This window comes from Plodia interpunctella, chromosome 7 (genome assembly GCF_027563975.2).
Source record: "Plodia interpunctella isolate USDA-ARS_2022_Savannah chromosome 7, ilPloInte3.2, whole genome shotgun sequence".
NCBI classification, from domain to species: Eukaryota; Metazoa; Arthropoda; class Insecta; order Lepidoptera; family Pyralidae; genus Plodia; species Plodia interpunctella.
Genome location: NC_071300.1, coordinates 9792534 through 9808230, shown reverse-complemented (window position 1 = coordinate 9808230; position 15697 = coordinate 9792534). Strand labels below are relative to the sequence as shown.

The 15697-nt window shown below is 33.8% G+C and overlaps 1 protein-coding gene across 2 annotated transcripts in view; it reads left to right on the top strand.

Moving 5' to 3' along the window:
• The window catches only part of CenG1A (Centaurin gamma 1A), a 241164-nt gene that overhangs the window by 172307 nt on the left and 53160 nt on the right, over window positions 1–15697 (top strand). The gene's annotated exons all lie outside the window — the stretch shown is intronic.

The following is a 15697-nucleotide window of genomic DNA, read 5'->3' as shown; positions in this document are numbered from 1 at the left end:
CAGTGCATTGCTAACAGCGGTATATGCCTTATTTCAGATAGAATTTAAATATTTTATAGTTTGATTGCTGTAACTTTACATATCAAAGTAAACGCTCGATTCTTATTTATATTTTGTTTATATCTATTTTGTTTATATATACATATTCATATCATGTTTTTTGTATACTTTTTGACCGTGTATTTTGTTATACTATTAGAAAAAAAAATGTATACAATAATAATGGTAAGTGACATTATAGGCACCAACACTGTTACAATACTTTCAGCATTGCCAATAGTTTGTAGATTTTTAAAATATACAAACTTAACAGATTGCATTAACTGAGTTATTTTAGCTTCATCAAAAGGTTGAATGGTCTCTCTATTCTGATGTAACTCCAGTTGCAACGTGAGATCACGGTTGTTGACATTAGTCATTGGAAATCATCGATCAATAATTCATTGCACGAAATCTATTCATAATTCAGTACGAATCTTTTATCACCATTTGCTTTACAAAATAGTCTTCCGCCATTGGACGCATCGACTTGGGTTTGCATTTCTTCATTAGCTAGATTACCTTTTTAAATGCCTTGATAAGTCAAGAATTCATTAGTTGAGTGAGTATTGTGTGTACGATTTTTTATGTCACAATCACAGGTCACAATACATTAATTGTTTCTTACAATACATTAAAATGCTGCCACAGGGTTTGTTAGTGTCGAGTAGAACAAAATTAAGTAAGTAAATTAATATAACTTAAAAAATGTAAAATTATTCCTATGGATATATACTTTTTTTAGAAGCTTTTATTTAGTTTCACCTGTCCCGATGTTTGCTTGTCTGTCTGTAATCAAATCTTACCAAGTTAGATTTCTCCTACTTCCAGTTGTCCTACAGACTTGCAATTTCCCACGTCGCTTCAGTTTCCACGACAATGCATTATTATGATGATCATGACCAGATGGTGCATCCAGGATATGCTCCCAACGAGGGACGGAGCTCCACAGTGGTTTACAGCACGCACATGGGTTTTTTTTCCGGCGTTTAATTCCACAAGATCTCTCTGACAAAGCTTGTGGAAAATGTGATTTTTTTTAACACTTGTTTCATATGATTCTTGAGAATGGATTAATTAATCATTTGCTAAAGATACATCATCAGTCTTTGAGCACTAAGTTTTTATTCCAAGCGATAATTTTCCCATAAAACAAGCATGAAATCAGACACATGTTGCAGAAATATACTTTTTGGTTCACACATGGTTCATCTTATATTTATGTTAGTGTTTGTGGCTTAATGCGTAAATCGTAAATGCATTTGACACGGTTCCCATTGGATTATTGTTGAAATATTGGCAATATCTGTTTAAAACACCACATATGTAAAAAAAAACTTTTCTTTTTATATTATGAAATACATAATTTATGAGAGATTGTGGATATTTCGAAAATATTGGAGGTGACAAGATTGCCAAGAATTTTACTTTGGAAAATCATTAAGTTTATTGTTGAAATGGTTTGCATTGCAATATTTTTTTGGATGAATTAATATGAAGAGTATGTTATTGCTAGCTGCGCCCCGGGGCTTCGCTCCAGTGGGAATTTCGGGATGTGTTATTATAGGTTATATTCTAACCGTGTACCAAATTTCATAACAATACGTCCAGTAGATTTTGCGTGAAAGAGAAACAATCATACACACATACATCCTCACAAAGTTTCTCATTTATAATATTACCAGGACTAGGATTATGGCATGGGCTAAAAAGATGCAACCTCATCGAATTCGAACTGGTCACAAATACTCGAAAACCTTGTATCATTTTAAATGTCTAAAATCTTTTACCATAATGGAATTTCAGAAAATTGTCATTTACTAAAACACAATTCGTCCTTTAGGCTCTAATTGTGTGTAATTGGCTAAACTTTTGTAAGAGGTGAGACGAGGTGGCTCCTAGGGTACCAAGGGCAGACAGTGCATTCACCGGGGTCTTATTTCGGCACATTGGCCAATAGCAAAGATGGGTTTTTGCCCGGGCATAAGCCATCTCTATCCAGGAGCATTAAATCTTAGCGTAGCTTACAAATCAATCTCGCCTGCTTCACAGACCATTTTTTTCTGTGTTTTAGAGTGTGTTAATCACTAACACTGTCGTCCGATTTTATTCAGGTCGCATAAAGGCATCTGACATGACCTACCACATCTGGTGGCAAGGAGACGCATAGGTACACACTACTGTCTAAATTGAAAGTGTCAAACAGTGCGCAGGTTTCCTCACGATGTTTTCCTCCACCCCTATAATAAGTACAATGCGAGTAAGATTGGTATACAATATGTGGCACGAGCAGGATTAGAACCTACGCATTATTTAAAGACCAGTATATATTTTCTGCCATTCTTCCTGATGCGTGGGGGGGCGGAAATATAAAATGACAACGTAGACAAAGAGTTTATTTGTTAGCCAAATTAAAAAAAAACCGACTTTCTATATTCATTTCGCTGCAACTTTTGAACGGCTGAACCGCATAAAAATTAGCAATCAAATAAAAAATGTCGTATTCAAATCGGGTCACCAGTTGATGAGCTACAGTGCCACGTACACAGACATACAGAACACACTTAGCGGTCAAACTTATAACACCCCTATTTTTGCGTCGGGGTTTAAAAACCTCTCCTTTCAAACGTGTACCTAAAATTTCAAAAGGAATATTTAGCTATCACAATTTATATGATCACCTTACGACTAACGGTCGCAAATAATTTCCAATGAAAATGCAACGCCAACATTCTTCGATATTTAATTGCCAACCGTACTACACAATCCAACCATCTAAAACCATCTTAAAATGAGACGATTCGTACTACAATCATCAGCTATCTTGAGATCAAGTAACACTGGTCTTATTCTCTTATGTAACGTAAAACTATGACATTTACTTCAACCAGGTGCAAGGTAATTGGTCAATAAAAAGGAACATGGGGTAAAAAGTTGTAGGTGGGGTCGTAATGACACGTGCCACTTTAGGGGAATTTAATTAGGCTTAGATTGTCGATAAATGTGTGTTACATTCAATTAATTGGGACAAGGTGCCATAAATTCACAAGTTTATTAAACTTTTTTTATAAAATCTTGTTTAGGCCTAATGTTTCACTTATATTTAATTGAACTAGATACTTTATTAAAGACTAGATGTTACCCGGGGTTTCGATATAGCGATCTTGGATAATGTACCTATCTAATGGTAAAAGAATTTTTGAAATCGGTTCGGTAGTTACCCGCCTCAAGCATACAAACTCACAAACGCTTACCTCTTTATAATAATAGTATAGATTTGAAATACGTTTTTTTTTTATTCTTTAGTGAAACTTAAATATGAGTTTCGTAGTCGTGTTGTTTATTTTTTGATTTTGTATCTATCGTCCTCACATGCGTGCTTTGGACTGACTGTGGCCCGTTGAGTGTTGTTTTGTCTCATCTAATATTTTTCCGGTTCCCTAATGCATAAATCGTTGGGACTCAGGGCATTTTTCGTCTCCACTTCGCATGTTCTTCGGCTTCGATATTCTCATTGACGACATCAAGCCAGCTCTATTTTAAAAAAACACGTATTTGTGCTAGTAGACCCCGCTCTTTTATATCTCAAGAACGTAATATTCGTTTTTACAAATTGTTCAATTTACTTAAGTAATCTAACTTACAATTATAAAATATTTTTTTATATACTTTCCTTTTACAGATTATTGTAAAGTATTGTATTACAATATATATATATATATATAACTTAAATATGAGATAAACTTTTTCTCTTTTTGGTTTTGCCCTTACTTATGGAAGCGGTTGGTAGTTCTGTTGGTCATTGTGGTCAAGTAATCAATTATATCACTTGACACGTAGTCACTCACCCATCGGTTGGCTGTCCAGCCTCTCATTATCACCTTATTAGTAAAATGCCTGATCAAATCATATGCATGACGGGCAGGGGTACATCACCGCGCCTTCTTGGTTCAATGGACATCACTCACCTAAATGGGTTAAAATCCAAGTACAAGGTTATATCTATAAACTTACGTCGGTGAAGGGTTTATGGTTAATTTACCATTTCCTTATAATTTAACATGGTTTTTACAATAGTGCCAAATGCTGGGTTATAAATTAAGTGCATTTAATAGCAATCCCTAAATGTCTTTTCACGTTTGACGTTTCTAATGTTTTGATTGGCCGAGGAGCTGTCAAAACGATGTGTCATTTAGGAAATAATGATTCGTCACTTGATATTACGTTTCAGTCTGTCGTTTTTAGGGAAGACCCGGTATTGCTAGTGATTCACAAAGAGCAGTGCAATAAACCCAGTGTTGACTTGTATAAAATAATATGACCATAATTTATTCAATTAATGCAATAATAATAAATTATGATCCCTCATTGTTTGTTTGATTCGTTAGAACATTTATTTTATTCATAATATGTCATTCTCTATTTATATTCTACTTATCGTCCTAAAACGTACATACCTAGGTACATAAGTAATTAGTTTTGCACATTAGTGTATAGTGCTAATAACATCACTGTCTGACCCATGACTGACCTCAAAACGGTTGACATTTGTGAGAATTCCGAGTTTTCAAATTTGGAATTCATTAAATCACGACCATGGAATTAGTAGGATACTTCGAGTACCAACTTATTAAATCCACGATCACGACACAGTTGAACTGTATTTGTTTTTTATTACTGCCCAGCATGTGAGAGAAATTTTGTTGACATGCAATGCATTTAAAAAAATAGACCAAGCGAAGTGACATCCTGTTCATGAATATTAACGGGAAATAAATGGAAACTTTTCCATCAGGGAAATAGAAACATGATTTTCCCGATCTGTAACTATAGCTCTTATATATTTTTTTCCTCCGACAAGACTACTTATTCAAGGCTAAATAATAGTGTATTATTTTATTTGCTCAACATCTGTTAGGTATATCCTATTTTTTAAAGAATTCTAGGTATCGACGTGTCTGGCTTGGTGCCCAATCGCCCAAACTATGACACCATATGCATCTTGGATGTAGTCCAAATGCACCGCACTGATTAAAGACATTCTATGATTATGGTAATAGCATTAGGTCTTTGATAAAATATGATATGGGTGTTATTTTTTATTTCATTCAGTTTACAAATAGCATTGATAGAAAACCGTATATTCTTCTTTCTGTATGTTTTAGTTAGAATGCGATTACTAAAGTCGATGGTTTAACGTATAATAGTATAATACAGAAAGTGTCCTCTTTGGGAATTTTATTGTCGCCTATCATAATAAACTGAGGGCAATTAGGTGCCATTTCTGAACGACTTACCTTTTAGAGATACTACAATTAATCCATCTACGTAAAGTGACGTTTTAGGAAATTTAATAATATCATAAAAACTTGTCTTGTCTAATTCTCATAACAAAATGGGATTCTCATATTTTCTCCATTTCAATCCTCTTATTTTCTTATAGACCCTGCTCAATCGAAACTCCTATCAACTGTCATTAGTTTCGAGAATACACCCATTACATAAAGTACACTATCGAAAATGATTAAAGTCGGTGCAAACTCATAATAAATTCATTTAATGGAGGCGCGATTGCTGTGGTTTGAATCATATGAGGTAGCGGAATTGAAGCATTAATGTGAATATGCAGGGCCTTTTGGAAAAATAACGGGAAATCGCTTTTTATCGGTGATTGTGGAGACAGAAAAATAAATTGCTCTTAAAAAAATCTTTGCCTCAGCGGAAACTTTTCATCTATGCTTTATAGACATTTATAAGATCAAAATAGTCTTCAGCTGATCATTAAGTACGTGTATTTATGTTGAAACTAGATTTATAATGCCAAGTGCACGGACTATTAAATTTAATGCTGACATTTATGTAATACACGGAAATTGACATTAAACTGTCATCAAAGCAATTTACGTCACTATTGTGTTTGATTCTCAGAAGTTGATATTACGATGAAATAGCTATAAAATGTTTCCGCTCCCGCTTCCGCTCTTCATAGAAGACCGACAATTTATTGGGGTCGGCAAAAGCCCGTATGTTATTGAAAAGGTTCCGTACATATATTGCGTTGGGCGTATTTTCACGACGGCATGATATACGCGGGATTTATTTTTCTCGTGGGAAAACTGGGAAAACGATTCGAGAAACGTAGAGGGTCGACCGTGCTATTTGACACGTATTTTGGTTTAGAAATTAATGTGACTTTCAACCTTAATACTTTGGCATAGAGTTTAATTTGCGGTGTTGTTGGTGCTGGTAACCTTTAGGGACTGTAAAAATATCGATTAGACCGACGATATTGGCCAAGTTCTGAAATTACGAAATCGTTAGTTTGTCACACGCTGTTCTTTCAACGTTTTTTTAGGTTGTTACTTCCTCGTCGAACATCGTATTTTTTTTTCTTCGCAAAAATATTCGCATATTTAATTATAAATTTTACTTTCGTGTATTTAAATTTTGGCTGAAAATAATGGGGTTAATTATTTTGTAGGAAATTATTTATTCGAATATATTTAAATTGCATCAATAGTGTAGTGTTGGAAAAACATTGTAAACTTCTGATATACCAAAACATCAATACAATACCAAATACTTTATTGCAATAAAACTTACATACAGTAAATAATATTAAAGCAACCAAAATTAAAAATGAACCCCGACAATGGCCTCACGTTGGGCGCCATTGTCGGGGTTTTATCGTGGGTTGGATAGTAAATAGGCACTAGGCAGTAGGAAGTAAAGTAAGTTTATTAAAAAACTTAAGGTAAGACCTAGAACAATTAAATATAAATAAAAAAACTAAAATACAGATTAGGTGATACGTTATATATATTCACAATAAATGGAGCATTGGGTCTGTTCTTATTATTTTATTTAATGTTTATAAATTTATCACGGCCACCCTCTTGCCTCGCTAGCTTGATCGTGATGTTTACGCGTCAAAGTCTTCGAGCGGATTTTGAATTTTAAAATGTATAACAGTAGATCCAAATGTGCCAGCGCAGGCGAAATACATCGAAAGAGATTCCAAACAAAGCGTAGCTGCATTATAAAGTATTTTCATTCATTTTAAATGTTGTTTTTATCACTTCACTTTTACAGGTAAAAGGGAATTTATCACACAAATCTAACGTGTACTATCGAACTGAAACTGATGTAATCGCTAGACGCAGTCATTCACCAGACACAGAATCGAATAACGTGATATGTCGTCATTTGTGACTCACACGCTTGACATTGACTCTGTATGGAGTCTGGTCTTCGCGACCTTATTGTCTTCGATGTCCTTTTATTGTTGAACATCTGTTGTTTATACGTCGGTAGGTCCACTGTCTAGTTCTTTCGACTAGCTAACATTTTCTTCTTATATTTTAAGTTAATGTCCGTCCCGGCCGAAACTCTCACTGACCGCATAAAACTGTGACCATTGACAATTCAACCGCGAAATCTTAAAAAGAAAATAAAGTGCCAACCTAACGACTCGGCTCGTTCCAATTTTAAAGGCTTGAAAAAACTAGAAGGGGCAAGGAAAATGGAACGCCTAGACCAGGAAGCCATTTTGCGGAGGCCTGCTAGTTGACGGCTGACCTACTTTTCGTGGAAGCGTTTTTCGCGACAATGCAATCTCGTTAACTATGAGAGAAGCCTGGAACAGCTTTAACATGTAATGTTAACTGCCTTAATGGGTAAATGTTATGTGAAATCCATCATCGTCACCATATTGCTTTCTCTAAATAAACTTTCTTGCAATTTTCTTATTACCTTCTTGTTTATAAAGGCTTAAGTACTTACTTTCAAGGCTGTAAATGTCTTTGCTTTCTATAATAAATGAAACTTATTATTTATAAGGTAATACTATTGTGAAAATCGTATTCACTATGTCACTTTTCCAGTCTTGATTATATACAGATATTTTTCATTATTTCTCGCCTGAGACAGAACATAGGAAGGCTAAGTAATATCTGGTCTGAATTTATCGTCAACGTAACAGCGTTGCGTGTATAGTGTACGTACACTCGTTTAAAACAAATAAATTGCAACGGATGCGAATGCTGAGCGGAAGTCAGGGCTGCCAACTGCCCGTAAACAGGTTATTGGCAGTTGTACTTTTTCTTTTTCCAGATCCTTCTTTTTTTAGTATTACTGACACATCTTTACGCGATTTTTTTGGTCCTTCCTCAACCTTTGAGCATCGAAGCCCAAGGTCCGCTTTCCTACTCTTATTCATTCTTATTGACACATATTTCATTATGTATAAATAATTTGAAATCACACAACTGGATAATAATTTTCTTTTAATGAGTTTCCTCATGAAATATTACAACGTCAGATTTGTCTGATAAATTCACTTTTACAGGTGATAAAAACAACGTTTATTATTATACAAATTTTCTAGTTTCGAAATTATCTTAAATTCTGATATTGCCGTGAAATTAGGGAAAATCTATATGGAGTTATATCAACTATTCATTCATGTCACACTTGCTTCATTAAACTTATGATCTTAAATTTATTGGTTCCACTTCCCTTGCCAGACACGTGCAGTGTCGCAATGACAAGATAATTTGACGGATCGACCGTGAAGGCTTGTGTTTTTTTTTATTTAGCTGTTCTTTGTCAAATTTTGATATGATTTTGATACTAAAGTCGATGGTTTAACGTATAATAGTATAATAGTGAAAGTGTCCTCTTTGGGAATTTTATTGTCGCCTATCATAATAAACTGAGGGCAATTAGGTGCCATTTCTGAACGACTTACCTTTTAGAGATACTACAATTAAAGTGACATCGGATCGACCGTGAAGGCTTGTTTTTTTTATTTAGCTATTCTTTGTCAATCTAATCGTATTGAAAATCGTGCTGTGGAACTCTATAAAACAAACTTATATAAATCTACACTACTACACTGTATCAAATGGCCGTTAAAAATGTTTTTTTTTTTAAATCCAAATTTTGAATCAGAACATCGTTTTACTTATTCAATTATTACTTGAGAAAATTATATGTATAATCTGGACTTCGTCAAAACTTTGTTAAATCTCTTTCATCTGAGCGTTTTCCTGGTTACTTCCTCAGCCGTCAAGCGTGTGACCAGGACCCGTTTTCCAACTTGTTCGTCGTTCGTCCAAATTTGCTAAGTACTTATCGTTAATTATATACTTTCATTTTATAATGAAGTATCTTCCATCCCTATCATGAGTACACCGGCAAATCAAGCGAGATATCGACCTCAACACAGCACCATAATAGTACTATCGATATATCTGCGACACGATTATCGAATAGGGTTGTCTTTGTTTGTCGATTGTAAACTAGTTGAAGGTTATTTGATAAAATGAAAAGATAGAATGAATTTCGAAACAATAAAATGTCATAAGTAATTACGAGTAATGAGAGTCTATTACTTTGAAATAATAATCCTTACATATTATAAAATTCAAATATATCTATATAAGATATATTCTTGAGGTGTATAATTTATTATATTTTTACACGATCGAAGTCGGGACTGGTCGTTAGTGGTTAATAAAATAGACTGAGACGAATCGCTAGGCATCAGAGTGATGGTCAAATTGTAGAGAAAATAGAACTCCAAACCATATGAACTTGTTTATGCATATATGTCTTACATTTTATACTGTTAAAATACATACGTATTTGTATAACTGCATGTAACCTATTACAAAATTTGCTGCGTGTTTACAGTTTATTCTGAAATATTTTTATCGATATCGATAAGCTGGCAGCGGATTCAACTTCCTGCAATTTCCACAGCTGTGATTCTCATTCCTCTGCTAACATAACAACATCCACCTTATGTTCATCAAAATAGAGGTTAATGTCACACATCAGTTGTTGTATAAGAGCAATTTTGATTCTAATTTGCGTGACCTCCGTCACGCTATTTGCTTTATAATAACTAAAGGTTAGGCTTTTGTTCATTTGATACTACTAGTAGGTATTAATTTGATAGTACCTACTTAAGCAAATTTTAAAACAAAATAAAACAATACGAAGTCCATAATCTATTATCTAATTAAAAACGCATCAAAACTAAATCAACTTGATCTAATCTAATTAGTCGTAACAAGCAAATTAATTATAAGTAAATTGTTCTTCTAATACTACACTATAAACGAAAGGTTAGAACAGTTTGTTCAGTAAAGTTTTTTATTTTTTTATTGGTGATAAAACTATCTAATTCCAGGGAAAATAAGTGAATCCATCCATATTCATCACAGAACTTTTCCCCAAAATAAAGACAGGAATAGATTTCCTAAAACGAAATCGAGGTCAGAAGGGTAAGTGGAAATCAGGGCACGAAGTGTCAACCCGCATTATAACTGTGGTTGTAACGTTAACGTATACAGACAGTCTTTGTTAATATGTACATATATTATGTAGAAGCATATCCAAATGAAAAATCACGGTTTAAATCGGGTTTTAAAGTTGGGTCGCGTATATAAATATACTAATTACTATAAACTAATTCAGCCATGAACTCAATTTTTATACTTAGTACAAAAATAAGGTACAAACTAAGAGAGTAAAATTCAAATGTAATACGCATTACAAAGTCCTTACGGCAAAACTTTGAAGCAAGCCCGTTCTTTGATCAAAATTAAAAACTATAAATAAAAACAACAGTGTAAAGATTAAATACCGTCAGTCAATTCCACCATGATTATATAACTTTATATACACAATTTCGGTGCGCGAACGCACGTGGCCGCAGGAAACGGAAGCCATTGTTTGTACGCTGAATCGCAATCGATACGATCGACACGTGCTGCGCCGGCTCTGGCTATCGATATCTCGGTGACTATTTTTCGCATCACTACTTTTTTTTTCTGAAAACGAAGCGTTTTCGCGTCCAGCCAGTATTTTTCTTTGGGAAAATTTAATGTCATCAAAATAGTTACATTGTATATCATAAGTATCTTATTTTACATGATATTTACTTGGCCTGTAATTTGGTTTCTTACCTTAGTTCAATTTATGACGAGGCGAATTTAATTTTAATCACCCTTATTTATATAAAACTAGATATTGCCCGGGTCTTCGCTCCCGTGGGAATTTTGAGATAAAATATAGCCTACAGCAAACTTGGATAATATACATCTAATGGTGAAAGAATTGAAATCGGTTCGGTAGTTTCGGAGATTACCCACCTCAAACATACAAACTCACAAACGCTTACCTCTTTATAATAATAGTATAGTATAGATATAAACTTAGCTATATATCATATCAAGTATTCATGTCAATCAACCTTGTTTAAACACTTGCAAAATTTAATGTTAATTACTTCAAAAATCAATAAAAACTAAATGTTAATTACTTCTCCAGCAGGCAAGAAAGTTTCCTGCTGGAGAAGTAATTAACATTGAACGAACCCCGTATTGAATATATAGCTAATTTGTATTACTGTCTGTACTTACTAGTCTGTATTTAAGAAGATACTGCTATTTACTTCGAGATGTGCGAAGAGATGCATAACCTGTAGTTCTTTATGATTTTCCTGTCAAACTATCGGTCAGAGATGCATGTATACTTAGATCACGTGGGCAGAAAGATCATATTTCTATTTGCATGCAACAATGTTTTGCTACACCTGCCTGCTGCCTGTCGTGTAAATTATATTTTACCCATATTATGATCATTATTGTGGAGCTGATATGATACCAAAATGGAGCCATAAGAATTACTACGTACGCATTATCGAAGCAGCTTGTCCGAAATAAACTTTTCAACAATAGATTGTAGCAAAAGTGTAACTTATACAAAACTTATATCATTTTCAAGAAAATAATTAGAATATGACAATAGACAACACATAAATTAATTGCAGATTTTTCATCCGCTTAGCTTTCTCGGTTCTCACAAAATTTGCAATTTAAAAATTAGTCAAATTAGCACAACAAAAAGTTCATTTTTAATAGAATTATGAATGCGTTCATTCAAACAACGAATAAATACATCAAAACATATCATTAGACTGCGTATGCGCACCCCGCTGAGAAATATGGTTTGTGGGCGTTTCCATGGCAACCGACGATAAATGACTTAATAATGATCCGTCAAACCGAAAAATTCACGTATCGATAAAACGTGTAATTATCCTTATTAAATTGTACAAAGGCGAAGGGACAGGGTATGGTGATGGGGTTTCAGATGACACAGACATCGATAGCCGTACATTACAAGCGGTTTCGAGTGTAAAAAGCCTGAGAGAATTATGAAAACTTTTGGAAGCTATTTTATTCTAATATGAGTCTATTAACAACAATTAAAGTAACTTAAATGAAAAAGAGTTACACATGGTAAATATGTAAAATGTTAATAAGCATAATGTGGCATTCTTATGGCATTAATGAAGATTTTGGTTTTAAATTTTTACAGCCATTTAATTTGCATATACATCGATGATATTATAAATAAATGATCATCGTTGTAATGACGAACTGGCTCAATATGTTCAATATGTATACATAAATACTTATATTTACAATAATAAATAACAAACCAGCTGGTTCAGTAAGGTATTAAAAGTCCAATATTTATAATTTAAAATGTGTAAAACACTTTTGTAACTTATTGTGTCTCGTTCTAAATTTAATCGTCAACCAACAAAATTTTATTAACTCAATCGTAAGATAATCTCAATAATTGGAATTATTGTCTAGCTCGAAATTCAAAATTTACATTTTTATTACATCGACTGATAAGAATCGATATGATTCGATGACCTCACTAGTCAAGATTAGGGTTTCGCTCACGCTCAACATAAAGATTTCGTAAGCTATTCGCGAAGGGAACAGTACAAAGGAACTGGAGGTATAGCAGATGTTTTGCAGGTAAATCGGAGCATTCGGCAGATGCTTGTAGAACAATGTTGCCGGCCATCTTACTTCCCCTTTTGCTGGCTTTTAATTAAATTATTGTGTAAGTTTGAATACTTGAAGATGATACGAAAAGGATGATGTTTGATGCTATTAAAGTTTTTTTTTTTTATTCTGCCCTGTTTGTTTGTAAACTATCTTATTTGAGCGCAGTCCCGGCACCTTCCGCAGCCGTGGTGCGTTGGAGGTCTGCGTCCGCCTGATTTTCTATTTTTTTCTCTGTTTTATTTCGATGCATAGTAATTTCAAGATATAAACTAGTTCATTTTTCTTTGTTCATCTTTCTGACTTTCCCGTTACCAAACAATATTCTCCATAAAAAGTACGATGTTTCTAATTGCGAATTTAGACATTTTGCAATTAGTTACGCAACGCAAAGAATGTTATTCATTCAGCTTGCGTGAAGTTATATCATAAATCAGTTAAGTTATTATCGCGTCTAAATATTTTACTTGATTGATCTATGTTTAACTGACTTAAAATCACCGTTTAAAGAGGTTCACAGTGAAGATGAAATCACGGTTAGTCAAAAAACCGCTACACAGACGGATTTACCAAACGTCTGGCAGTTTCATTTCACGCTCCACAAGGCTTTGCACAAAACGCGATAGCATTTTTTCTCAACCCTTTTTTTACTTTTTACAGATTTGAGACACGTATTAGTTTCCCCACTTTTAGATGCATTTCTATAATGCCGCGTAATCAAGATTAATTAAGACTAAATAAAGCGTATTTTCCCACTACTGGGCAAAGCCCTCCCCTTTCTGCATCCACAACTCGCGGTTTCCCGCCATTCTGCCAAAAGCGGTGGATTTCATCTCTGTCGGTCTGCCTCTCCGCTGCCGCCTAAAACCTACTATGTTAAAATTGTTTATTCACTTTTTTAACACATTATTTGAAATAGTTTGCGCAAGCGTATTAGATATAAGAGTGTTAAGAGAGATTGTCCACTTATTCCTGATTACGGTACTTACGAAACAACTTTATAATCATTGTATAATTATAATCGTGAAAGACAATGTTGCGTGCCTATTTAATTGCAGGGCGAGCCGGGTCGATAAATTACGTAGTCGATATTTCTAGACGCCCAGATTTTAGGAGCGGCTTGCCGTATTTCAGGGCCATTTAATTTTCATTATTATATGTAATGTGTATTGTTGTTACTACATAATACTCTGTTGTAATTGTATACGGAGGAATTTCTTAACAGTGAATATTTTTGAAGCTTATAAATATCTCTACTTAAGTTATATTTATATACTTAAGATAAATATAAATTTATCTTCAAAGGTGCAGGTAAGAAGTGAGTACTTTTATATATTAAAAGTCGTAGTCCTGGATCGGAATACAAATTACATTCCCTGCATATTTTACAGGATTAAAATGCACTTTGTTTTATAGCCTTCTCTTCACCTTCTTTTCACACTTCGCAAACTTTCCCAATTCAGAAACTCGCACCCACAACGCATAACTCACAAAGTACGGGAGCTGCATTGAAACGCTTTTAATATATCGGAGCGACGTGCCCGCTTTACGGCCGACGTCGATATCGATAATCGATAGATGCAGGTGCGCCTCACTAACAATTCAATTAAGGAATGCCATGCTATGGAAATATTACTACAATCTGAGTGAAGTAATCTTGGCATCTGCTGAATATTATTTTAGGCTTATTCGATTTTTGCCAGAATTTATCATGCCTATCGTCTGGCTGTTCATATCATATATTCTAACACGAGTAATTTGCCGAATTGCAGATTATGTATTTATGCCTATTTTAACATAACTACCGTTTAAATACAAACTAATTATGCAAATCATTGATAATAAGAACATAAAACACAGTCGATTAAATACAAATTAATCCAATTAGCAGACAGTAAGAGAAATCGTATAACGACATTGAATTTTGCAAAGAAAACATTATTAAATAATCTGCCATTTCTATTTTGATTCAATTATTAATAGATTTATTGAAATATTGAAAGAAAAACAAACACTCCAAGTGTTTGTTTAAACAAATAAACATCAGAATCAAGTAAGTGTTAACCAAAAAAATTAAAATATCAACTAGTGGTAACTTTTTGGCAAAAAGTATAAGCACACATTTTATAAATTACGAATGTGACTGTATAATAAATACAATAATCTTCGCAAAATTAATTATTCGCGAACGATTGGCCAAACTTGATGGATCGACGTATACACTGAAAAAAAAAAATGGTTGCTAGTAGCTAAAAGTTTAGCTGCATATCACCAAAATCGAGTGACTACTAAACTGAGGGCTACAAGTAACTAAAACATGTTTTGTAAACAGAGTTTAGTAATATTATATTAACTTCTTTTAGGTAACTGGTGATAACTTAGTTTTGTTATTTGAACTAAACTGTTTGGCTGTCAATAGTGCTCCGGTAAAGTTGCTTTAGCAAAGTTACTTTGGCTAATTAAAGCTAAAGTGTTAAATAACTAGTAAATCTAACAGTTCAGTAAGAAATATTAAATTATTTGTTTAATAATTAATGTTAAGGTGTGGTTATCTCTTGCTAATCTGTTTCATTACTAGTAGACAAACACTTTATGTGGAGGTAACAGCATTGTTTGTTTACCTGCTCCTGTTGGTTTATTTACCAGTAGCTGGTCCTAGATCTGCTATTGGACCTGGATCTACAGGCCACCTTCAATATTATTGGGATGTACTGGATTGATATTATTAATCATATCAATCCAGTACATCCCAATAATATTATCAAATGGTGTCCTGCCTT